We start from the raw sequence: 25,339 nt of genomic DNA on the forward strand, positions 1-25,339 counted from the left end.
AAATAGTTATCCTGCGCAGATCATGGTCAGTGTCCTTTCAGCACCACGAGCCTGTCACCTTTGATGTGTCACTGTTGTTGTCATTGCTATTGGTGACAGTGACAGGCTACCACAGGTTGTTTAAGCAGTTGTTGCTTATGGCATGATTCCATGCTGGGCTTGTGAGTGACAGCCCGATGCGAGGCCTGTTTGATTAATTCATGATTTCATCAAAAAGCATTGCTACTCCTACATTAAAGCTAGATTTGTCTTGTGCATTAAAGATAGACTCAGCAAAATGACGTTGCCACAAGTAGAACCATAGATATTGAAACGAGCGAGATGCAAGACTTCGCTCTCACACAGTATCTGCACACGTGCATGGGTTCGCTTCACGCTGAGTCTACCTTTACGTGATGTTTGTTATTTTTCAGGTTGACATTTTGGAATATTTCCCCCCCCCCACACTAAAGGCCTAGGTGCAATAGTCACGGTTTGCCACTGGACCCAGCAAAGAATGGAATGCGAACAAAGGTGAAACAAGTCTGGTTTCAAAAAGCCACAAGGGGTTCCACCCTCTTCAAAAAGTAGGGAGGAGGAGAGCAGAGTATCAAAGCAAATGTTATTTGTCACATGCGCCGAATACAACAGGTGTTGACCTTACTGTGAAATTCTTACTTAAATGCTTAACCTGTTTGGGCTGCAGGGGCAGTATTGAGTAGCCGGATAAAAGGTGCCCATTTCAAACGGCCTCGTACTCAATACTTGCTCGTACAATATGCATATTATTATTATTACTATTGGATAGAAAACACTCTAGTTTCTAAAACTGTTTGAATTATATCTGTGAGTAAAACAGAACTCATTTTGCAGCAAACTTCCTGACAGGAAGTGGAAAATCTGAAATCGATGCTCTCTTCTAGGGGCTGCCTATTAAAGTCCTTGATATTTATTAGTTTAGATGCACTTCATACGTCTTCCACTAGATGTCGACAAGCAGTGAGAGAAGAAATTGAGTGTGTAACTTGATCTGGGCTCGCATAATAGCTCTTGGCATGACGTGTCACCAGTTTCCTGGAGAGCGCGCGAAGGGACCTGGTTTTGCCTTCTGTACAGCTGTCGTTATAGACGACTAATATCTCCGGCTTTGATTTTATTTGATACATGTGACAATATCATCGTAAAGTATGTTTTTTCAATATAGTTTCATTAGATTATTGAAATTTTTTCGGGACGTTAGGCGTGTTGCGTTGTGTGCCTTTGTTCAGGAAGGAGAGCTTAGCGCCACTTTTCTAGCTTTCCGTGCTAATTGACTGGAGAAGAGGACATTCTAAATCCAAACAACGATTGTTCCCGACAAAGGACCCCTTGTACAACATTCTGATGAAAGATCATCAAAAGTAGGACCCATTTTATGATGTTATTTCATATATCTGTCGTACATGTGAACTAGTCGTTTGCGGCCAGGTTTTGGTTACTCTCTCGCCATAACGTAAACTGCATATCGTAATGAAGTTATTTTTAGAATTCTAACACGACGATTGCATTAAGAACTAGTGTATCTATCATTTCCTATACAACATGTATTTTTTTGTTATGTTTATGAATAGTTATTTTGTCAGAATATGTGTCAGAAAAGGTGTCAGAAAAATATCCGGACGTTGTGGGAAAAAGTGGGATGCTACGTTAGCACAATGTATAACCACTGATTTCAGCTCTAAATATGCACATTTTCCAACAAAACATAAGTGTATGTATAACCTGATGTTATAGGACTGTCATCTGATGAAGCTTATCAAGGTTAGTCAAAAATTATATATCTTGCTGGTTTATTCGCTATCGCTAACGTGTCTATTGCTATCGCTAACGTGCCTTGATGAATGAATGCGGTAGTGTGGTAGGCTATTGTAGTAAGCTAATATAATGCTATATTGTGTTTTCGCTGTAAAACACTTTTTAAAAAAAATCGGAAATATTGGCTGGATTCAGAAGATGTTTGTCTTTAATTTGCTGTACACCATCGATTTTTCAGAAATGTTTTATGATGAGTATTTAGGTATTTGACGTTGGAGTCTAATTATTCTGGCTGCTTTCGGTGCAATTTATGATTGTAGCTGCAATGTAAACTATGATTTATACCTGAAATATGCACATTTTTCGAACAAAACATAGATTTATTGAATAACATGTTATAAGACTGTCATCTGATGAAGTTGTTTGTTGGTTAGTTTGGTTGGTACTTGGTTAGTTAGGTTGGCTTTGTGCATGCTACCTGTGCTGTGAAAAATGTCTGTCCTTTTTTGTATTTGGTGGTGAGCTAACATAAATATATGTGGTGTTTTCGCTGTAAAACATTTTAAAAATCGGACATGTTGGCTGGATTCACAAGATGTGTACCTTTCATTTGCTGTATTGGACTTGTTAATGTGTGAAAGTTAAATATTTCAAAAAAATATATTTTGAATTTCGCGCCCTGCGCTTGAAGTGGTTGTTGTCATATTGATCCCGACTTAGGGCTTGCAGCCAACAATGCAGTTAAGAAAAGAGAGTTTTACAAAATAAACCAAAGTTTAAAAAAATAAAAATAAAAATAAAAAGTTACAATAAAATACCAATAATGAGTCTATATACAGGGGGTATCGGTACCGAGGCAATGCGTGGGGGTACATGTTAGACGAGGTAATTTGTACATGCCAAGAGCGTGCAAAGCTGTCATCAAGGCAAAGGGTGGATACTTTGAAGACTCTCAAATATATTTTGATTTGTTTATAACTTCTTTGGTTACTACATGATTCCATGTGTTATTTCATAGTTTTGATGTCTTCACTATTATTCTACAAATGTAGAAAATAGTAAAAATAAAGAAAAACCCTGGAATGAATAGGTGTCCACACTTTTGACTGGTACTGTGTATATATTGTTGGATTCTGGGGTAAACTTGGAACATTGCTATACTCAGAAGTATAGGAACATTAATAACATTAGAGACATGAGGGGTGCCATGATGAAGCTTCGGAGTGGCGGAGTGCAGGGAAAACAATTGCATGTGACAGTACTGATAAGGGGAGAAACCGTTGAAGGCTAATATCACTTATTTCCCCACTTAGCAAGAATGATGCAATGTTGAGAGAGAAGAAGGATGCAATGTTGAGAGAGAAGGAGACTCCACTCAAAGTGGGGTATGAATACCACCACGGGGGAAGCCATTTCTTTGTCTCAATTGCAGCTGTAACGACCCTTTGGGAAGAAATAAACTTGGTTAAGCTTCTCTAGTGTTATTTACTCAGCAAAATAAGAACATAACTAACTCACACACACACACAAAATGGTTAGGTTGTTATGAATGCACTGATCTAAGTTAGACACGTGGCATTTCAGCAACAAAGAAAAATGACTTAATTTCAGAGTTGTGCCTGTTGTTCACACACGTATCTGCCCTATCATTGGCTAGAATGGTTCCACCTGATCCTCCCACCTGCCTTCCATCTTTGAGGACTTGTATTTCTATTGCTAGTGTGGTCACTCGACTATCTTATCATTTTAATAGATCATTCTTGGTGAAGCCTCATAATGAAGGGCAATTTGGACTGCATTGAGCATTCTCCAGGTGATAAACATTTGGCGTGTCTATGAAATTAGGCTATAGGTCTAGATGGAATAGGAGAGAATTGCTGTACCTCTCTTTCGTATCGTCTGAGATCCGCAAAGATTGGAAAGCTGCCACGGTCATCCCCCTCTTCAAAAGGGGGAGACACTCTACAGTCGTGGCCAAAAGTTTTGAGAATGACACAAATATTATTTTCCAAAGTTTGCTGCTTCAGTGTCTTTAGATATTTTTGTCAGATGTTACTATGGAATACTGAAGTATCATTACAAGCATTTCATAAGTGTCAAAGGCTTTCAGTGACAATTACATGAAGTTGATGCAAAGAGTCAATATTTGCAGCGTTGACCCTTCTTTTTCAAGACCTCTGCAATCCGCCCTGGCATGCTGTCAATTAATTTCTGGGACACATCCTGACTGATGGCAGCCCATTCTTGCGTAATCAATGCTTGGAGTTTGTCAGAATGTGGGTTTTTGTTTATCCACCCGCCTCTTGAGGATTGACCATGAATTCTCAATGGGATTAAGGTCTGGGGAGTTTCCTGGCCATGGACCCAAAACATCGATGTTTTGTTCTCCGAGCCACTTAGTTATCACTTTTGCCTTATGGCAAGGTCCTCCATCATGCTGGAAAAGGCATTATTCGTCAGCAATCCCACACATGAATGGTCTCAGGATGCTTTACTGTTGGCATGACACAGGACTGATGGTAGCGCTCACCTTGTCTTCTCCGGACAAGCTTTTTTCCGGAAGCCCCAAACAATCGGAAAGGGGATTCATCTGAGAAAACTTATTTACCCCAGTTCTCAGCAGTCCAATCCCAATAGCTTTTGCAGAATATCAGTCTGGCCCTGATGTTTTTCCTGGAGAGAAGTGGCTTCTTTGCTGCCCTTCTTGACACCAGGCCATCCTCCAAAAATCATCGCCTTGCTGTGTGTGCAGATGCACTCACACCTGCCTGCTTCCATTCCTGAGCAAGCTCTGTACTGGTGGTGCCCCGATCCCGCAGTTGAATCAACTTTAGGAGACAGTCCTGGCGCTTGCTAGACTTTCTTGGGTGCCCTGAAGCCTTCTTCACAACAATTGAACCGCTCTCCTTGAAGTTCTTGATGATCTGATAAATGGTTGATTTAGGTGCAATCTTACTGACAGCAATATCCTTGCCTGTGAAGCACTTTTTGTGCAAAGCAATGATGATGGCACGTTTTTCCTTGCAGGTAACCATGGATGACAGAGGACGCTTTCGAAGCTTCCAGTCTGTTATTCGAACTCAATCAGCATAACAGAGTGATCTCCAGCCTCCTCGTCAACACTCACACCTGTGTTAACAAGAGAATCACTGACATGATGTCAGCTGGTCCTTTTGTGGCAGGGCTGAAATGCAGTGGAAATGTTTTTGAGGGCTTCAGTTCATTTTCAAGGCAAAGAGGGACTTTGCAATTAATTGCAATTCATCTGATCACTCTTCATAACATTCTGGAGTATATGCAAATTGGCATCATACAAACTGAGGCAGCAGACTTTGTGAAAATTAATATTTGTGTCATTCTCAAAACTTTTGGCCACAACTGTAGACCCAAATTGTTATAGACCTATATCCATCCTGCCCTGCCTTTCTAAAATCTTTGAAAGCCAAGTTAATTAACAGATCACCGACCATTTCGAATCCCACCGTACCTTCTCCACCATGAAATCTGGTTTCCGAGCTGGTCATGCGTGCACCTCAGCTAGGCTCAAGGTCCTAAACGATATCATAACCACAATCGATAAAAGACAGTACTGTGCAGCAGTCTTCATCGACCTGGCCAAGGCTTTTGACTCTGTCAATCACCGCATTCTTATCGTCAGACTCAATAGCCTTGGCTTCTCAAATGACTGCCTCGCCTGGTTCACCAACTACTTCTCAGAGTTCAGTGTGTCAAATCAGAGGGCCTGTTGTCCGGACCTCTGGCATTCTATGGGGGTGCCACAGGGTTCAATTCTCGGGCCGACTCTTTTCTCTTGTATATAGCAATGATGTCGCTCTTGCTGCTGGTGATTCTCTGATCCACCTCTACGCAGACGACACCATTCTGTATACATCTTGCCCTTCTTTGGACACTTAGACACAAACCTCCAAACGAGCTTCAACGCCATACAACACTACTTCCGTGGCCTCCAACTGCTTTTAAATGCTAGTAAAACTAAGTGCATGCTCTTCAACCGATTGCTGCCCGCACATGCCCGCCCGACTAGCATCACTACTCTGGACGATTCTGACCTAAAATATGTGAACAACTACCTAGGTGTCTGGTTAGACTGTAAACTCTCGTTCCAGACTCACATTAAGCATCTCCAATCCAAAATAAAATCGGCTTCCTATATCTCAACAAAGCCTCCTTCACTCATGCCGCCAAACATACCCTCGTAAAACTGACTATATCCTACCGATCCTCGAATGCGGCAATGTCATTTACAAAATAGCCCCCAACACTCTACTCAGCAAACTGGATGTAGTCTATCACAGTGCCATCCGTTTTATCACCAAAGCCCCATATACTACCACTGCGACCTGTATGCTCTCGCTGGCTGGCCCTCACTACATATCCGTCGCCAAACCCACTGGCTCCAGGTCATCTATAAGTCTTTAATAGGTAAAGCCCCACCTTATCTCAGCTCACTGGACACCATAGCAACACCCACCCGTAGCACGTGCTCCAGCAGGTATATTGCACTGGTCATCCCCAAACCCAACACTTCCTTTAGCCGCATTTCCTTCAGCCGCATTTCCTTCCAGTTCACTGCTGCCAATGACTGGAACGAATTGCAAAAATCTCTGAAGCTGGAGTCTTATATCTCCCTTTCTAACTTTAAGCATCAGCTGTCCGAGCAGGTTACTGATCACTATACTAGAGGTCGACCGATTAATCGAAATAGCCGATTAAATCAGGGCCGATTTCAAGTTTTCATAACAATCTGAAATCGGTATTTTTGGGTGCCGATTTGCCATTATTTTTATTATTATTTTTATTTTTATTTTACACCTTTAATTAGTCTTTATTTATCTAGGCAAGTCAGTTAAGAACACATTCTTATTTTCAATGACGGCCTAGGGGCAGAACGACAGATTTTTAACCTTGTCAGCTCGGGGGATCCAATCTTGCAACCTTACAGTTAACTAGTCCAATGCTCTAACACCTGATTACATTGCACTCCACGAGGAGCCGGCCTGTTACGCGAATGCAGTAAGCTAAGGTAAATTGCTAGCTAGCATTAAACTTATCTTATAAAAAACAATCAATGACTGTCATTGCTCCAATGTGTACTTAACCATAAACATCAATGCCTTTCTTAAAATCAATACACAAGTATATCTTTTTAAACCTGCATATTTAGCTAAAAGAAATCCAGGTTAGCAGGCAATATTAACCAGGTGAAATTGTGTAATTTCTCTTGCGTTCATTGCACGCAGAGTCAGGGTATATGCAACAGTTTGGGCCGCCCGGCTCTTTGCGAACTAATTTGCCAGAATTTTACGTAATTATGACATAACATTGAAGGTTGTGCAATGTAACAGGAATATTAGACTCATGGATGCCACCCGTTAGATAAAATACGGAACGGCATAAACGTTTTGTTTTCGAGGTGATAGTTTCCAGATTAGTCAAAAGTATATGGTTTAGAGAGAAATAGTCGACGCGTTATAATTCCTGTAATAACTTGCGGCTGAACTTGAAAGGGGTTCCTTCGTTATTTTACCGTTCATGTCTTCCATAGAGAATGTCTTGATCTACTTCAAATAAGGTATGTGTTTCGCAGAGGAGCAGACTGACAGGGGACCATGCAGACAAGATCTGCTTTCTGCACTACAACCTAAAACTTCTTAACGTGAGCGGGTCAGCGACGCAATCTGACTACAAATCTAGTCTTTGAGCTGTCCAAGACGTGGCAATATTTTCAAACATGTATCGGCACAAAATCTGCAATGCTCTTGTAGTTCTTGAGCTCGAGATGGCCAACGAAAAGTTGAGAACAGTGATCAGCAATAGCCAATGAGAGCTCGCTAGAGAATAAGCCAAGATTATGTTGTATCGCACCACCCAGAATGTGTAGACTCTCGAGAAGGAGCGATGACTACTACTAGTATGCGTTTGGCTTTTGTTAACCTGTTAGTGATCCCTTCGCGCGCCAATCCCTTTAGCGGGATCGATTTGACAACATCCAGTGAAGTTGCAGAGCGCCAAATTCAATTTTCAAGATTCACCAAAATATAAGTGTAATACATCAAAATAAAGCTTAACTTCTTGTTAATCCAGCTGAAGTGTCAGATTTCAAAAAGGCTTTACGGCGAAAGCAGACCATGCGATTATCTGAGGACAGCGCCCCGCATACAAACACATGAAAATAATTTTCAACCAGGCAGGTGGTGACACAAGTCAGAAATAACGATATAATAAATGCCTTACCTTTGAAGTTCTTCTTCTTTTTGCAATCCCAAATATCTCAGTGACACATTGAATGGTCGTTTTGTTTGATAAATTCCTTCTTTATATCCCCAAAATGTCCATTTATTTGGCATGTTTGATTCAGAGATACACCGGTTCCAACATGGCCACAAAGTATCTAATTAGTTACCTGTAAACTTGGTCCAAACATTTCAAACAACTTTCCTTATCCAACCTCAAGTACCCTAAAACGTAAATAATCGATAAAATTTAAGACGGGATAAACTGTTTCCAATACTGGATAAAAAAAAACATGTAGGGCGTTCCAGTTCACGCACCCCAAAACAGAAGAGAGTCCACCTGGAGTGACACTTACAAAGAACAGCCATACTTCTTCATTTCTCAAAATAAAAACATTGAACAATTTCTAAAGAGTGTTGACATCTAGTGGAAGCCATAGGAACTGCAACCAGGTTCCTATTAAATAGGGCTTCCCATAGAAACTAATTGGGAAATACTATGACCTCAATTTTTTCCCCCACTGGATGGTTTGTCCTCGGGGTTTCACCTGCCAAATCAGTTCTGTTAAACTCACAGACATTATTTGAACAGTTTTAGAAACTTTAGATTGTTTTCTATCCAAATTTACCAATTATATGCATATCCTAGCTTCTGGGCCTGGGTAACTTTGAGCACGCTTTTTATCCGGACGTGAAAATACTGCCCCCTATCCCTAAGAAGTTTAACAAGTAAGTACAAAGTGTGAAATTATTACAGCTCTGAAGTTCAAAATAAATGTTTTTTCAATTCAACATTTATTGGCTAGATATTTAAACTCTGTATGGCAAGCGTGAATGTCTGACTGATAATGATTATGAGGCTGCTTTGAGCCACAGCTCATTCTAGCTATGTTAACAATCTAAATCACATCGTTTTCATGAGACAGTGTGGTATCGAGAATTCTGACAACCAATTGAAGAATCTTGTAGTGTGTGAATCCCCCCATCTGTGATACATTGCTTAGTGTGTGCACCACTACGTTGGCAAGACGAAAAACTACAGGAAAGACGGTCTTTAATGTGAGAGGTTCAGTGACGTTAGATATTTTAAAGCCGTGAATTGTATTGCCATGCATTAGTTTTCATTTGACACCCAATTTGACATATTCCAATGAACTTCACGTTGGTGCTCATGGGTCCTTTTATATGGAAATGCCCTAAATGTATGTACGACTCAGATCATCAGATGTAAACATTAGATGGGATACAGTGGGGCAAAAAAGTATTGTCAGCCACCAATTGTGCAAGTTCTCCCACTTAAAAAGATGAGAGAGGCCTGTAATTTTCATCATAGGTACACTTCAACTATGACAGACAAAATGAGAAGAAAAAAATCCAGAAAATCACATTGTAGGATTTTTTATGAATTTATTTGAAAATTATGGTGGAAAATAAGTATTTGGTCACCTACAAACAAGCAAGATTTCTGGCTCTTCTTCTTTAAGAGGCTCCTCTGCCCTCCACTTGTTACCTGTATTAATGGCACCTGTTTGAACTTGTTATCAGTATAAAAGACACCTGTCCACAACCTCAAACAGTCACACTCCAAACTCCACTATGGCCAAGATCAAAGAGCTGTCAAAGGACACCAGAAACAAAATTGTAGACCTGCACCAGGCTGGGAAGACTGAATCTGCAATAGGTAAGAAGCTTGGTTTGAAGACATCAACTGTGGGAACAATTATTAGGAAATGGAAGACATACAAGACCACCGATAATCTCCCTCGATCTGGGGCTCCACGCAAGATCTCACTCCGTGGGGTCAAAATGATCACAAGAACGGTGAGCAAAAATCCCAGAACCACACGGGGGGACCTAGTGAATGACCTGCAGAGAGCTGGGACCAAAGTAACAAAGCCTACCATCAGTAACACACTACGCCGCCAGGGACTCAAATCCTGCAGTGCCAGACGTGTCCCCCTGCTTAAGCCAGTACATCTCCAGGCCCGTCTGAGGTTTGCTAGAGAGCATTTGGATGATCCAGAAGAAGATTGGGAGAATGTCATATGGTCAGATGAAACCAAAATATAACTTTTTGGTAAAAACTCAACTCGCCGTGTTTGGAGGACAAAGAATGCTGAGTTGCATCCAAAGAACACCATACCTACTGTGAAGCATGGGGGTGGAAACATCATGCTTTGGGGCTGTTTTTCTGCAAAGGGACCAGGACGACTGATCCGTGTAAAGGTAAGAAAGAATGGGGCCATGTATCGTGAGATTTTGAGTGAAAACCTCCTTCCATCAAAGCAAGGGCATTGAAGATGAAACGTGGCTGGGTCTTTCAGCATGACAATGATCCCAAACACACCGCCCGGGCATCGAAGGAGTGGCTTTGTAAGAAGCATTTCAAGGTCCTGGAGTGGCCTAGCCAGTCTCCAGATCTCAACCCCATAGAAAATCTTTGGAGGGAGTTGAAAGTCCGTGTTGCCCAGCAACAGCCCCAAAACATCACTGCTCTAGAGGAGATGGAGTAATGGGCCAAAATACCAGCAACAGTGTGTGAAAACCTTGTGAAGACTTACAGAAAACGTTTGACCTCTGTCATTGCCAACAAAGGGTATGTAACAAAGTATTGAGATAAACTTTTGTTATTGACCAAATACTTATTTTCCACCATAATATGCAAATAAATTCATTAAAAATCCTACAATGTGATTTTCTGGATTTTTTCCCCTCATTTTGTATGTCATAGTTGAAGTGTACCTATGATAAAAATTACAGGCCTCTCTCATCTTTTTAAGTGGGAGAACTTGCACAATTGGTGGCTGACTAAATACTTTTTTGCCCCACTGTATATCCTCTTTCAACATAGATCCAAGTACTCAACATAGATCCAAGTGCACTAGACCTCCAAGACCAGTTGCTAGCCAGGCAAACTTGGGCATATCATGTGAGTGTTGGTAGAACTTCATGCGTTTCTAATTATGCATGGAGATGAACAGAGTGAAGAGTCATTGCCATCATGTGGTTCAGAGTATGCATACAGACTGAGGTAGGAAGGGTCCCATTTACCTCATAGCCTAGATAAGAAATAATGTATAGGGTTTCAGTAAGCAAAGCCATAACACCCAAAATAAGTTGATATAAAAACTATGTCAAAGAGCTGCGTGTGAAAATGTTGGTTTGCTAAAATCAAGAAGCCTTCAGTTTGAATCCAAAATACAGCAATGTTGTTGTTTCTGCAAGCACACAAACACAGACTTGTCTTGTCTGCTTTGAACTCATCTGCTTGTCCATAGGCATGCTTGGCAATGATAATTCCTTTGCAAAGTGAACTGGCCATACTGACAACAATAAAATAAAAAGATTGTTGTGTTCATTGACATAATGTCCTGACCCCTTATACATTCGTCACTTTATCATCCCTCAGAGTAGGAAGTATCTTTGGTAATAATAAGTGCTTTCACAAGAACAGCACCATGACCCTTCCCCCTTTTTGAAACCAAACATTTTCATTCTAGCCTCTCCCTTTCTCTGGACATTTGCACACAGTTTGGAAGTCCTCAGGGCTGCTTTCTGTTGTTGATTTTATTTTCATACTTCAGAGGTTGCCTGGCAGCATTCATGGCCTGCTACATGCTCTTCAAAAGCATGTGTAAAAATATCTGTGTTGATGTTTACTTCTCTCTCCCCAAGGTGGAGGACCATTTAGAGAAGCTTCATGGTAACTAATAGTAAATCAGGTCACACACTCTCTGCCTAAACTTGCCTCATGTCCTCTCTACAATCAAACCATGAAAAGAATCAGCCAAATCAGGATTACACTGGACCATAGATTGAGCAAACAAAAAACACTGACAACTTGCAAGTCAAAGAATTGTGAGATATACAGTTGAAGTCGGAAGTTTAGATACTTAGGTTGGAGTCATTATAACTCGTTTTTCAACCACTCCACAAATTTCTTGTTAACAAACTATAGTTTGGCACGTCAGTTAGGACATCTAATTTGTGCCTGACACACAAGTCATTTTTCCAACAATTGTTTACAGACAGATTATTTCACTTATAACTCACTGTATCACAATTCCAGTGGGTCAGAAGTTTATTGTGCCTTTAAACAGCTTGGAAAATTCCAGAAAATGATGTCATGGCTTTAGATGCTTCTGATAGGCTAATTGACATCATTTGAATCAATTGAAGGTGTACCTGTGGATGTATTTCAAGGACTACTACCTTCAAACTCAGTGCTTCTTTGCTTGACATCATGGGGAAATCAAAAGAAATCAGCCAAGACCTCAGATAAAAAATTGTAGAACTCCACAAGTCTGGTTCATCCTTGGGAGAAAAAAAATATATATATAATCGTTTGGCCATAATGACCATCATTATGTTTGGAGGAAAAAGGGGGAGGCTTGCATGCCGAAAAACACCATCCCTACCATGAAGCACGGGGGGAGCCACATGTTGTGCTGGTGCTTTGCTGCGGGAGGGACTGGTGCACTTCACAAAATAGATTGCATCATGAGGCAGGAAAAGTATGTGGATATATTGAAGCAACATCTCAAGACATCAGTCAGGAAGTTAAAGCTTGGTCGCAAATGGGTCTTCCAAATGGACAATGACCCCAAGCATACTTCCAAAGTTGTGGCAAAATGGCTTAAGGACAACAAATTAAAGGTATTGGAGTGGCCATCACAAAGCCCTGACCTCAATCCTATAGAACATTTGTGGGCAGAACTGAAAAAGCGTGTGCGAGCAAAGAGGCCTACAAACCTAACTCAGTTACACCAGCTCTGTCAGGAGGAATGGGCCAAGATTCACCCAACTTATTGTGGGAAGCTTGTGGAAGGCTACCCGAAACGTTTGACCCAAGTTAAACAATTTAAAGGCAATGCTACCAAATACTAATTGAGTGTATGTAAACTTCTGACCCACTGGGAATGTGATGAAAAAAATAAAAGCTGAAATAAATCTCTATTATTATTTCACATTCTTAAAATAAAGTGGTGTTCCTAACTAACCTAAGACAGGGAACTTTTACTCTGATTAAAATGTCTGGAATTGTGAAAAACTGAGTTTAAATGCATTTGGCTAAGGTGTATGTAAACTTCCAACTTCAACTGTATCTACATCGCTGTAAATCTGTTTGTTGATGTTTCTTTGCAACCACTACACTTTCACATAGCATAGTGAGTTCATACTGAAAAGTAGCTCCTTAGTATGCCTACTCAACCTTAGTCTCATTAATCAGGCTGTAATACACAATTAATTGCTATATACAGCCTGAAACGAATGCCTGCAAAATCATGTAAATGTACACACCAGAAAGTTGAATAAAAGTGTTTTTTTAGAGACCCAGCCGGTATATGGTTGCTTTGGCACCAGGTAAAGTTAGGTTTGCGTTCTCTTGCCAATAGCTATTGAACCAAGCATGCCATGACAATAAAATTGTAGATTCTGAATCAGGGGAGGATAGAGAACAATCAACCCATTTTTTGTTTGTTTATTTATTTATTTTTTAAAGTTAAATAAATTAGCTGAAATTTCTAAAAACATGTTTTCACTGTCATTATAGGGTATTGTGTGCAGATTGGTGAGAAAAAATATATATTTAATCAATTTTGAAATCAGGCTGTAAGAGCAAAATGTGGAATAAAGCAAGGGTATGAATACTTTCTGAAGGCACTGTACCATTTTTATGACATGCTTGCTTGGTTGCACTAGCTATTGACAAGAGAAAACAGAAGTTACGAATGTAACTACGGTTCTACGAATACCTGGAAGACCATCGGTACGGTTGAAAGTATGGATTATATCTGTGGCGCTCTGATCAGGTCAAGTAATAATAACAACAATGTCACGCCGGTGACGTGACAGTGTGGGAGGCCTTGCCTCCGCGTTTCTAATAAAACAGTACATCAGACCACGCATTATCTTAGAGAATCTTCTCGCCAAAAGATTCAGAGAGACAGGAAAGTACTGATGGTCTTCCAGGTATTTGTAGAACCATAGTTACATTCGTCAGTATGGTTGAAAGTACGGATGACTCATACCAACAAGGTCACGAGGAATAGTACTACTAACCTCTGAATTGGCAGATGAGGTAGTGGGTCCCTGACAATTTTCCATCGATGCGTAAATGGTTAGCCAATATGCCTGAGACATACACCTTCAAGGTAGAGGCAGAGCGACCTGAGTCCAATAGTTTCTGAAGGAAGCTCAGTATAACAGGTACAGAGCAGGACACTGGTTACTCTGCCCTGGTAGAACACCATTCGATAAACAGCTTCCAGCGACCAGCATACATCTTCCTGGTTGATGGGGCTCTGGCGTTCTGTAACGTCTCGATAATAGCAGAGGGTGATCAGTAGAGGGTCAAGCTCTTCAACGGCCACACCCATAGCTGTAGTTGGTCTGGTCAGAGATGCCATATCCTGCCTTCCAACTGTGAGAGCAGGTCCTGTCTGTGAGGGAGCTGCCATGGCTCTCCCTCCAGAAGACTGAGGAGGGTTGGAAACCAGGATCTCACCGGCTATCTGGGGGCTACAAGCGGCAGCCTGTGCTGAGCCTGAGAGAACCTGTGCAGCATTGCTAAGATCAGGGCGGTTGGAAGGAAAGCAGACAGTAGGCCCTCTGGCCATGTGTGTCGTTAAGGCATCTATGCCCAGGGGGCTCTTAGACTCTGCCAGAGAGAACCAGAGGGAGCAGTGGGAAGTTTGCTCTGAGGCGAACAGGTTCACATGTGCTGTTCCATACCGCTGACATATCATCCTCAATACTTGTGGGCGAAGTCTCCATTCCCCGGGGGCAGTTTCTGTTGCAACAATCATTTCCCACCTCGTTCACCTTGACTGGGAAATGAATGGCTCGTAGGGAGGCCAGATGTGGTAGGGCCCATATCAAGAGTTGTTGGGCCACATGAAGGGACCCTACAGACCTCATATCACCTTGATGGTTGATGTGTAACACTGTCTATGTATTGTATGATCTTATCAGGTCATGTTTGTGTTTGAGAACCGTTATTCAGGGCTAGGTAAACTGTCTGAAGTTCTAGCACGTTGATGTACGCTTTCCACCAGCAGGGGCACCACTCTCCCCATACAGACCTGTTGCCACACTGCTCCCCAGGAATTGATCCAAGTAGTACACCTGTAGTCAGGCAGGCTCTCTTCGTCCACGGCCGCAGAGTAGAGTAGCACACCCTTGACACCCGTATTTTGGTGTTTATGTTCCGGTTGGGGTCCAAGCAGAGGTCGTTGAACCACACTTGTAGTGAGACAGCAGGCCTTACGGTGTCACCATGGAGGCCACCGCGAGCATGACCATCAGTTATTGGAACATTCATACCTTCACCAACTTATTAAACTGGAATTATTGAGGAAGAAGAATAATGCTGGCCACGTGTTGAGGTGTTATACATGCCCTCATAGTGCAGGAGTTCAGACCCATGACAAAGGTGACCAATTGGCTTGGTATGAAGTTCCTCTTCTCATTGTTCACGGTAAGTCACGGTGTGGTGATGTGGTTCAGTGTCAGCCCTGTGCCCTTGGCCACACCCTCACGAGGGGGAGGGGGGGGGGGGCAGATGAGCCAGTCGTCGAGATAAATAAGAATCTACCCTGTAGGTGGAGAAAGCTCAGGGCTGCTTGAAAGCTCAGGGCTACTTGAAGGGTAATACCACAAACTGGTATACCTGGCCATGGAAGGTGAACATTTAATCATTTTAAATGCAGAACTGGACGGAACCCTCCATCTTTCTTCGGAGCCAGGAAATAGGTTGAGTAAAAGCCATCTTGCTGTTCTGATGCTTTTACTCGTGATCGCGCCCTGCTATCTCCTTGTTGAGGGTGCAAGCTTTCAGAGGGTCTGTGACTGAAGTCATTCTGATCCCTGAGAATGGTGGGGGCCGGTGTCAGAACTGGAGCCTGTACCCTTGTGAGAGGGTCATCACCACCCATGGGTCTGAGGAGTGAGATGCCAACGGCTGACCCCCGCCACTCAGTTTCTGTCCCTACGCCTGTTTGTGGGGTTGCTAACCACGGCTGCATCGCCGTCTGGGGCTGGCGAGAACCTGTGTTAGGATTGGTTGTAGGACCACAGGCTTGTGTAGGGCTGGGCCGAGTGAGAACGGTGAGGTTCACGCACATCAGGCCTAACCCTCTGACACAATCGGATGCCTGGTTTCTGGGCTCCACAGCGGTGTAGCCTGACTCAGCTGTTTTCTACGTTCAATGGCCCACTTAGCCGCAGGGCTGAAGAGCAGTCCGGGGACTACTGGGACCATTCTCAGCATCCGTGTGGAGTCATCGGATATTGGGGCATGGGCAAGACAGTCGTCCTTTGACTATTTAAAACTCGAACAGATCACTTCCCTAGATAACTGCGTCTAGGAAGGTTGTTAGCCTAGCCAACTATAAGACGTGAAATTCAGATTGCCTCCCTCCCCTAGGCATCCCTCTCCCCTGGTATTACTAGCACGCTACTAGCTAGCTAGTTTACCAAATCAGCCTAGCTAACAATGTGTGTCGTCAGCTAGCTTACCCACTCCACCGAGCTGCCACTGTGTTGTCAGCTTGGTTGACCAAACAACAGCCATTCATGCGTGTTTCACATAAAGAAGCCTACGTTTAAACGTATAGTACCAGTCAAAAGTTTGGACACACCTACTCATTCCAGGGTTATTCTTCATTTTTACTATTTTCTACATTGTAGAATAATAGTTAAGACATCAAAACTAAACTATGAAATAACACATATGGAATCATGTAGTAACTAAAAAAGTGTTAAACAAATGAAAATATATTTATATTCTTCAAAGTTGCCACCCCTTACCTTGACAGCTTTGCACAGTCTTGGCATTCTCTCAACCAACTTCACCTGGAATGCTTTTCCAACAGTCTTGAAGGAGTTCCCACATATGCAGAGCACTTGTTGGCTGCTTTTCCTTCATGCCGCGGTCCAACTCATCCCAAACTATCTCAATTGAGTCGAGGTCTGGTGATTGTGGAGGCCAGGTCATCTGATGCAGCACTCCATCACTCTCCTTGGTCAAATAGCCCTTATACAGCCTGGAGGCATGTTGGGTCATTGTCCTGTTGAAAAACAAATGATAGTCCAACTAAGCCCAAACCAGATGGGATGGCGTATCGCTGCAGAATGCTGTGGTAGCCATGCAGATTAAGTGTGCCTTGAATCCTAAATAAATCAAAGACAGTGTCACCAGCAAAGCACCCCCACACCATCACACCACTTCCTCCATGCTTCACGGTGGGAACCACACATGCAGAGATCATCCGTTCACCTACTCTGCGTCTCACAAACACATGGCGGTTGGAACCAAAAATCTCACATTTGGACTCATCAGACCAAAGGACAGATTTCCACCGGTCTAATGTCCATTGCTCGTGTTTCTTGGCCCAAACAAGTCTCTTCTTCTTATTGGTGTCCTTTAGTGGTTTCTTTGCAGCAATTCGACCATGAAGGCCTGATTCACGCAACTGTCATCTGAACAGTTGATGTTGATATGTGTCTGTCATTTGAACTCTGAAGCATTTAATTGGGCTGCAATTTCTGAGGCTGGTAACTCCAATGAACTTATCCTCTGCAGCAGAAGTAACTCTGGGTCTTCCTTTCCTGTGGCAGTCCTCCTGAGAGCCAGTTTCATCATAGCTCCTGATGGTTTTTGCGACTGCACAATTTTCCGTATTGACTGACCTTCAGGTCTTAAAGTAATGATGGACTGTCATTTCTCTTTGCTTATTTGAGCTGTTCTTGCCATAATATGGACTTGGTATTTTACCAAATAGGGCTATCTTCTGTATACCACCCCTACCTTCTCACTGATTGGCTCCAATGATTTAAGAAAATATAGGCACACATAATAATTGAAACACATTCCAGGTGACAAGATTGTGCAAAGCTATCATCAAGGCAAAGGGTGACTACTTTGAAGAATCTTAAATATATTTAGATTTGTTTAACACTTTTTTGGTTACTACATGATTCCATAAGTGATATTTCATAGTTTTGATGTATTCACTATTATTCTACAATGTAGAAAATAGTACAAATAAAGAAAAACCCTGAAATGAGTAGCTGTGTCCAGACTTTTGACTGGTACTGTATCTCTGCTGCTCCAGCCCTGTGGTCATAACTACAGTAGGCTCACCCAAAATTATTTTGCGGGTGCTGTACAACTCCCACCAGATTATTGTAGCTCTCTACCCTTACTGTATATTGTGGTAGCTGTTGTATATAGTCTCTGGTTACTATTTTACTAGTTCATTTGATTAATCAGTATTGCATAATAAATATTTTATAATTTTCTTCTACACATTCTGAGCTGAGAGAACACCAGATCAAAATGATGCTGGGCATGCATGGCTGATCCTCTTGTGGCTCAACTACAAGTAGAAGATGGTCATGACCTGTGCCCCACCTCCCTAGGTGTTGACCACCTGCGTGAGGCCCTTTCTGACCCCTGCATTAACTGTGCCATCCTGCCAGTGAAGGTGAGAGAAGCGCGGCTAGCCAGAGTCGATGGCCTGGTTTTCACAGATAATTTACCAGCGTCTGGCATTGTTCGCCAGGACCCACCCAAGGCCACAAAAAGAGGGAAAGCCCATGAAACTGATGCCCCCGCCCCCTTCACCTGTAAAAAAAAAGTAAGAGCCTCACTCGTAAGATAGATTACTTATCTTCTGAGATAGAGAAGCTAAAAATGCTTTTGCATTCCTTCAAGCCCCCTGAGTCGGGGCTCTCTAGCACTCCCTCCAGCATGGGGGACGCAACAAAGGACACAGATAGCCGTGATGATGACCGGCTCTCCACTCGGGCATCTAACCGGCACTTTAGTGACCAGGGTGATGACACGCCCAACATGGTGGAGGTGCTACCCAGTGTTGTTTACCCATACAGTGAACGCTAAAGATGGGTCAGAGGAGTCATTCCAAGCCTCTGATCACGCGGAGTCAGAAGGAAGCTCTGCCTCAATACGCGCTGTCCTGCATGCAGCCTTAGCTAGGCTAGAGCTTGATGACCCTCAAGCCACAGCCTCTGCAGCTAACCCTTTATTTAACTAGGCACATCAGTTAAGAACAAATTCTTATTTACAATGATGGCCTACCGGGGAACAGTGGGTTAACTGCCTTGTTCAGGAGCAGAACAACAGATTTTTACCTTGTCAGCTCAGGGATTCGATCCAGCAACCAAATCGACCTGTGCGGAGCACGAGGGATATAATCCATACTTTCAACCATACTGATGGTCTGAAAGGTATGAAGTAGAACCAAATAGTCAATATAAAACCTACCAGTTCTCTGAAAAGTCAGGTAAACAATACAGTGAATATTTTGTCTCAAATGTTGAGACATTTAAGAACAACCCACACAGATAACAGGTAGAATAAGTTAAAATGTAATTGTATAAAACATTGTGGCTTGTAAGGAACATTTACATGATTTGGCAGGCATTAGTTTCAGGCTGTATCTTATATAACAATGAATTGTGTATTGCAGCCTGATTAAATCAGACTAACTCAACCTTCACAGCAAGGTAACAAACTGAATAAAATTGACCAGACTACAACACAGACAATTGCAGGTAGCTAGATCAAGTATGGTGTAACCAGCGGTGGGAAAAGTACCCAATTGTCATTCCCTATATTAAACAAACCAGATGGCACCATTTTCTCGTTTTTTTTTTAAATTTACGGTTAGCCAGGGGCACACTCCAACACTCAGACATAATTTACAAACAATGTATTTGTGTTTAGTCAGTCCACCAGATCAGAGACAGTAGGAATGACCATGGAAGTTCTCTTGATATGCGCGTGAATTGGTTAATTTTCCTGTCCTGCTAAGCATTCAAATTGTAACAAGTACTTTTGGGTGTCAGGGAAAACGTATGGAGTAAGAAGTACATTATTTTCTTTAGGAGTGTAGTTAAGTAAAAGTTGTCAAAAATATAAATAGCGAAGTACAGACTTTAGTAGTACTTAAAGTATTTTTACTTAAGTACTTTACCCCACTGAGTGTAACAGAGTTTATGGTGTCCATTTATTTCCTCCAGTCATTGCATGTGTAGCTTAAACTAAGCAGCTAAAAATAGCAAGTTATAGTTTGCTAAAACAAGCTGGCTTTATTTAGCCTGTTAGGTACCAGATATTAAATGGAAATGTCAGCCAGCAACAGCTTTCAGTTTAATCAATGAGTTCATTCGCTAAAAGGGCCACAGATTCTTCATTTGACCGAACGGTTGGTGCGTTTGACATCGCGAACTAGCAAGCTAACTGACAATATCAGATTAAAGAGATTAAAACAGGGGTGTTAGCTAGCTCGAATAACATGTTAGTTAGCTAGTCAGGCAACGCAGAAAATCTAGTTAAATAGCTAGCTAGATAAAGAGACAAATTGCAAGCATAACAACTGATACAAAATATATGGTTGATAGATGGTGTAGCCCGATAATGTATAAATTGTGGTTTCTTGTACTTACTACTTTGTAACGTCAGCTAGTTGACACTTACCGCATATAACATCACATTGGCGACTTGTAGCTATCAGAGGAATGTGGCGTAGCTATCGGGCGTACATTATTACATGAAAAAAATATTCTTAATTTCAAAATAAATCGTTTTAGGTTCCCTTATATTCCGATGGGTAGACGATATAAATGCAACACCATTGAACGTAACGTTAGTCGGGATGGTTTGGGGTTGTTTTCGTGAGTAGGTGGTTTTAACTTATGTGAAGCTAGCTACAATAACGACTAGCCACAATAGTGGATTTTGCGGTTCGCCTTCAAAATAAAAAGTTCCTCATTGAAAGTGATGCAAACGGATACAAATAGCGGAATCATGACATAATTGAACTACATAATGCTGAACAAGTTTGGAATATTAACAAATGACAATAATGAGTTCATTTGACCTTCGAAAAATATAATCTGTTGAAATCGCACTGTGGATGTATTGATTTAAGAATTGCATTGGGGGCATACTTATATTTCACGTACTTATGGATTGTGGATTCGTGAAATGGGTTATCAGTCTACTCAGTGACAGAGGTTAGACTGATACCCCAGAGCTCCCTGCCATCCAGGACCCCTATAACGGGCAGTATCAGAGGAAGGCGCTACAAATTTGAGCCTAAGATATTAGCCTTATATGGATGTATTTTTATTGGCATTTAATCTACCGAAAATTACCAATATAAAATGTGAAGAAAACGCTCGGGGAAAAAGCCGTTCTTCATAGAATTTGACTTTATTGTTGCATTTTTTTATTTGTCCTGAAGAGGGCACTCTTTGCATGGCTATAAGCCTATCTTGCCTTGGCGGTCTACAGCAAAACTGGACACTATAGCCACAGATAGAACCATGACACAGATATTTCACTGTAAATCTGAAGCGTCCGCTTGGCCTTTCCACCACTCACTACCAGAAATGTTAGTGAGAGGAGGCTCATTGGCCGGCAGTGGGGGAGGATGGAACGAGATGGATTTTAGCCGACATTCTGCACATTTTGTCACTCAGTACAGTTTTCTGTTCCCAAAACTAAAATATGTTACGAACAAGTTGGACAAAGGTTTGTCGACTTTATCTTTTGCCAAAGTTAAATAAAAAAAATGCGTTGTTTAGGAGTGTAAAGGTGAATTGAGTTATTGCACACGCGCACTTCACAGAAAAATAATTATGCAAACGCTTGCTAGAACAGCTCTTGCTAGGCTCTGCCCACCTCCTTGCTTGTTCTGCCCACTAGGACTCATTGTTCCCATTGGAAACGACAGACTGTATTGTAGTCTATCTTAGTTATAAAGTGCAAAACATGCGCACTGGCCAGATACTGTTTATGTGAAGTGTCATGACAAAAAAAAATTATGTTATGCCCAAATGTAAAGCAAGTGCCATGCTGAACGTTCAGACTACAAGGTAACATTAACGTTACAGCCCTTTAGTGAAGCCCGCGAAATCTGGTGTGTTATATTTGGTTTTGGCGAAGGGTATTCCTCAAGCTCTTGTCATTTAAATCTTTCCAGAGACACTAAAAAAATACCAGGTTACAAAGTAGCGCTTCGCAGTCAGGGACATGTCCAAATTCACGTTTCGCTTCAATGGGGGGGTAGGGACGTCTCAATGACCCTATATAGCAATTAATTCAGTGGCTACAGTTTTACGATCTATGAAAACATATCTAAATACCAATACATTGAAAAATGTGTCGTCATTGTTTTCCAGCTGGCTAGCATGAGGCAGCTCAGTCTTCAGAGCCGAAGGCAACTTTTTTTTTCTGGAATCAGTGCAGTTTATCTTCCTTTCACTAGAATCAGTTTTTCCCCATACAAAAACCTCGTCTTCCTGGTGCTTCTAAATGTTATGTGGCGCTTACATTAATGTTCTTTCCTCAAATTTTTGAAATATGCTTTCTGTTTCAACTACCTTTGTAGGGCTGCAACATTTTGTTTTCATTCCAGCTATAATAATTGAAAAAATCTGATATATTGCTCTGAAATCGGATCCAAATATCCCAAATGGTCGGGCGCTATTAAAATTGTCATACTCCATCCACCCAAGTCATAGACTGTTCTTTCTGCTACCACACGGCAAGAGGTACGGATGCAAAGTCTGGAACCAACAGGACCATGAACAGCTTCTACCATAAACTTCTAAGCCATAAACTGCTAAATAGTTAACCAAATAGCTACTTGGTAGTGGTGTTGCGGGTCAGCTGTTTGTTCACCTGCACCCAATTGCTAATAACCCATCCGCAACCACCAGACTGATGTGTTTATATGTGATAAAGTGAAAAGCTGAGGCCTGCACCCAACCCTAACCCTCTAATATAGAAAATGCGGTATAGGCTATGATCAGATTGCGGAAAGATTTTTTGGCAGATTTAGTTATGTTTCTGCTTATAATTTCCAACATTTTGCAGGCTATTTGTTAGTCAACTTGTCTATAATCAGTAACATGCAGCTTCTCTTATGTAATTATATTTTGAAGACTAAATCAACTCTTGCTCACCAGAATAATTTCATAAATTGATAGAAAGAAGTTGAAGTTCTCTGTGATCCAGTAGCGGTGCATGGGTAAAATCACTGGAAGCCAAGCCAGAAAAAAAATCACATATTACAACCCGTGTTGTGATAATTGCATTGTTGTTTGTTCTTGCGACCGTGATATAGAATAGAGGCCTAAGGCCAAGACAATAAGACATAGCGGCAGGATAAATTCAACCAAACCTTTGTTTCATCACAAAACCGGAACGCAACCTCTGTCCGGTGAAGTTCACAAAGCATATTTAATGTAACAAACAGTTTCATGACCTACAGCATGGTCAAGCAAGTTAATGTTTCTGACATTTTTTGGATCACTAAACAACTAGCCTATTGATTTAGAACCAGAGAGTTACCGCAAGTCGCAAAGAAAACAGGAGCTGTCTCAGTTATTCCAGCACCGTTTCAACTTCAACATCATGAAATCACCTCTGCTTAGTCTAATGCAGTGACCACTAAAAGATATCAAAAACAATTTAGTCCAATCAACTTAAGCTAAATATGATGTGGCTGTCCATGGTTATGATTCCTGTGTGTGCGTGTGTGTGTGCGTGTGTGTATGTGTGTGTGTGAGACACCCTACTTGTAGAGAAACGCCAATGTCATCTTCCTCTCTTTCATGTTGAATAAATGGTCTATCACTCTGTCATACATTACACAGAATTTTTTTTGTCTTAGGCTACCTGGCTAAAAAGCTAGCTCGCTAGGCTAACTTCCTTTCATGGGCAACGTTAGCTAGTTAACATTAGCCTTCTACATCTAGCTACATATTGAACTTCCATCCTCTCAGGCCAAGGGGCACAATGTATGAATTTATGGTTGATCAGAGTCGCCATTATAATCATTGCCCAGTATGGACAATTAAGTTAAACCACAAGTCAAAATCCCTATCTCCATCCATGGCTAATTTAGGAAAGGGACAATTTTAGCTAACTAGCTAGCCACTGGAGGACAACAACACAATGAGATGCATAACGAGTTTCTGTTAGAGGATTTTATTTTAAAAGAAACAACTATTAATGTTAATTTGAAAGACTCTGATATTATGTTTTATTTTGAACCAAATTATATGGACCCTGATTTAACTTAACTTTCATTGCTAATTTGTTTATCTTTCATTGAAGATTCTTTGTCCATAAAATGAGGTGGGCAGAGAACAAGCCCCTTTTCACATTATTTAAGATATAATTGAAATATTATTTTGAACTGATCAGTGAATGTAAAAACAAAAAAGCAATATGCACCATAAAAGTATTTAACAAATTGAAAATGAATCTTGATATGTAATACCCCTGTCTGTTAGGTTTATGACTCTTGTTTGAATATTTCAGTTTTTTTTGTATTTGTTGTGTTCATAATAAAAAATAATAATATATACACTGCTCAAAAAAATAAAGGGAACACTTAAACAACACAATGTAACTCCAAGTCAATCACACTTCTGTGAAATCAAACTGTCCACTTAGGAAGCAACACTGATTGACAATAAATTTCACATGCTGTTGTGCAAATGGAATAGACAAAAGGTGGAAATTATAGGCAATTAGCAAGACACCCCCAAAAAAGGAGTGATTCTGCAGGTGGTGACCACAGACCACTTCTCAGTTCCTATGCTTCCTGGCTGATGTTTTGGTCACTTTTGAATGCTGGCGGTGCTCTCACTCTAGTGGTAGCATGAGACGGAGTCTACAACCCACACAAGTGGCTCAGGTAGTGCAGTTCACCCAGGATGGCACATCAATGCGAGCTGTGGCAAAAAGGTTTGCTGTGTCTGTCAGCGTAGTGTCCAGAGCATGGAGGCGCTACCAGGAGACAGGCCAGTACATCAGGAGACGTGGAGGAGGCCGTAGGAGGGCAACAACCCAGCAGCAGGACCGCTACCTCCGCCTTTGTGCAAGGAGGTGCACTGCCAGAGCCCTGCAAAATGACCTCCAGCAGGCCACACCCTGCCCTGTCATGTGTAATCCATAGATTAGGGTAAAATTAATTCATTTAAATTGACTGATTTCCTAATTTGAACTGTAACTCAGTAAAATCCTTGAAATTGTTGCATTTATATTTTTGTTGAGTATAGATATCACCTCTACAGATGGTATCTAACTGTACACTCATTATCTCAAGATGCTGAAAGACAGAAATCATATTTCTCCACTCCTGTTCCCAAGTCAAAATTTAGCCTACATTTAGTGTATACTTTAACTGCAACAAATGCTTAATTCTGGAGAAGTTAATATTAAGGCTATGTGAGAGGTTATAAACCTACGGAGTGTCCAGATTTCA

The 25,339-nt window shown here is 41.5% G+C and overlaps 1 protein-coding gene across 2 annotated transcripts in view; it reads right to left on the reverse strand.

The window, feature by feature from the left end:
- Positions 1–20,756, reverse strand: part of LOC129836352 (phosphatidylcholine:ceramide cholinephosphotransferase 1-like) — a 54,034-nt gene extending 33,278 nt beyond the window's left edge. Inside the window, exons 1-2 of one of the 2 annotated variants that reach the window (XM_055902400.1) lie at positions 20,533–20,756; positions 16,839–17,098 (exon numbers count right to left, since the gene is read on the reverse strand). The gene's annotated coding sequence lies outside the window, so the exon portion shown is untranslated. The remainder of the gene's footprint in view (positions 1–16,838; positions 17,099–20,532) is intronic. The other variant, XM_055902397.1, reaches the window with a different exon arrangement.
- Between the last annotated feature and the right edge of the window lie 4,583 nt (positions 20,757–25,339).

Source organism: Salvelinus fontinalis, chromosome 37, assembly GCF_029448725.1.
Source record: "Salvelinus fontinalis isolate EN_2023a chromosome 37, ASM2944872v1, whole genome shotgun sequence".
NCBI lineage: Eukaryota > Metazoa > Chordata > Actinopteri > Salmoniformes > Salmonidae > Salvelinus > Salvelinus fontinalis.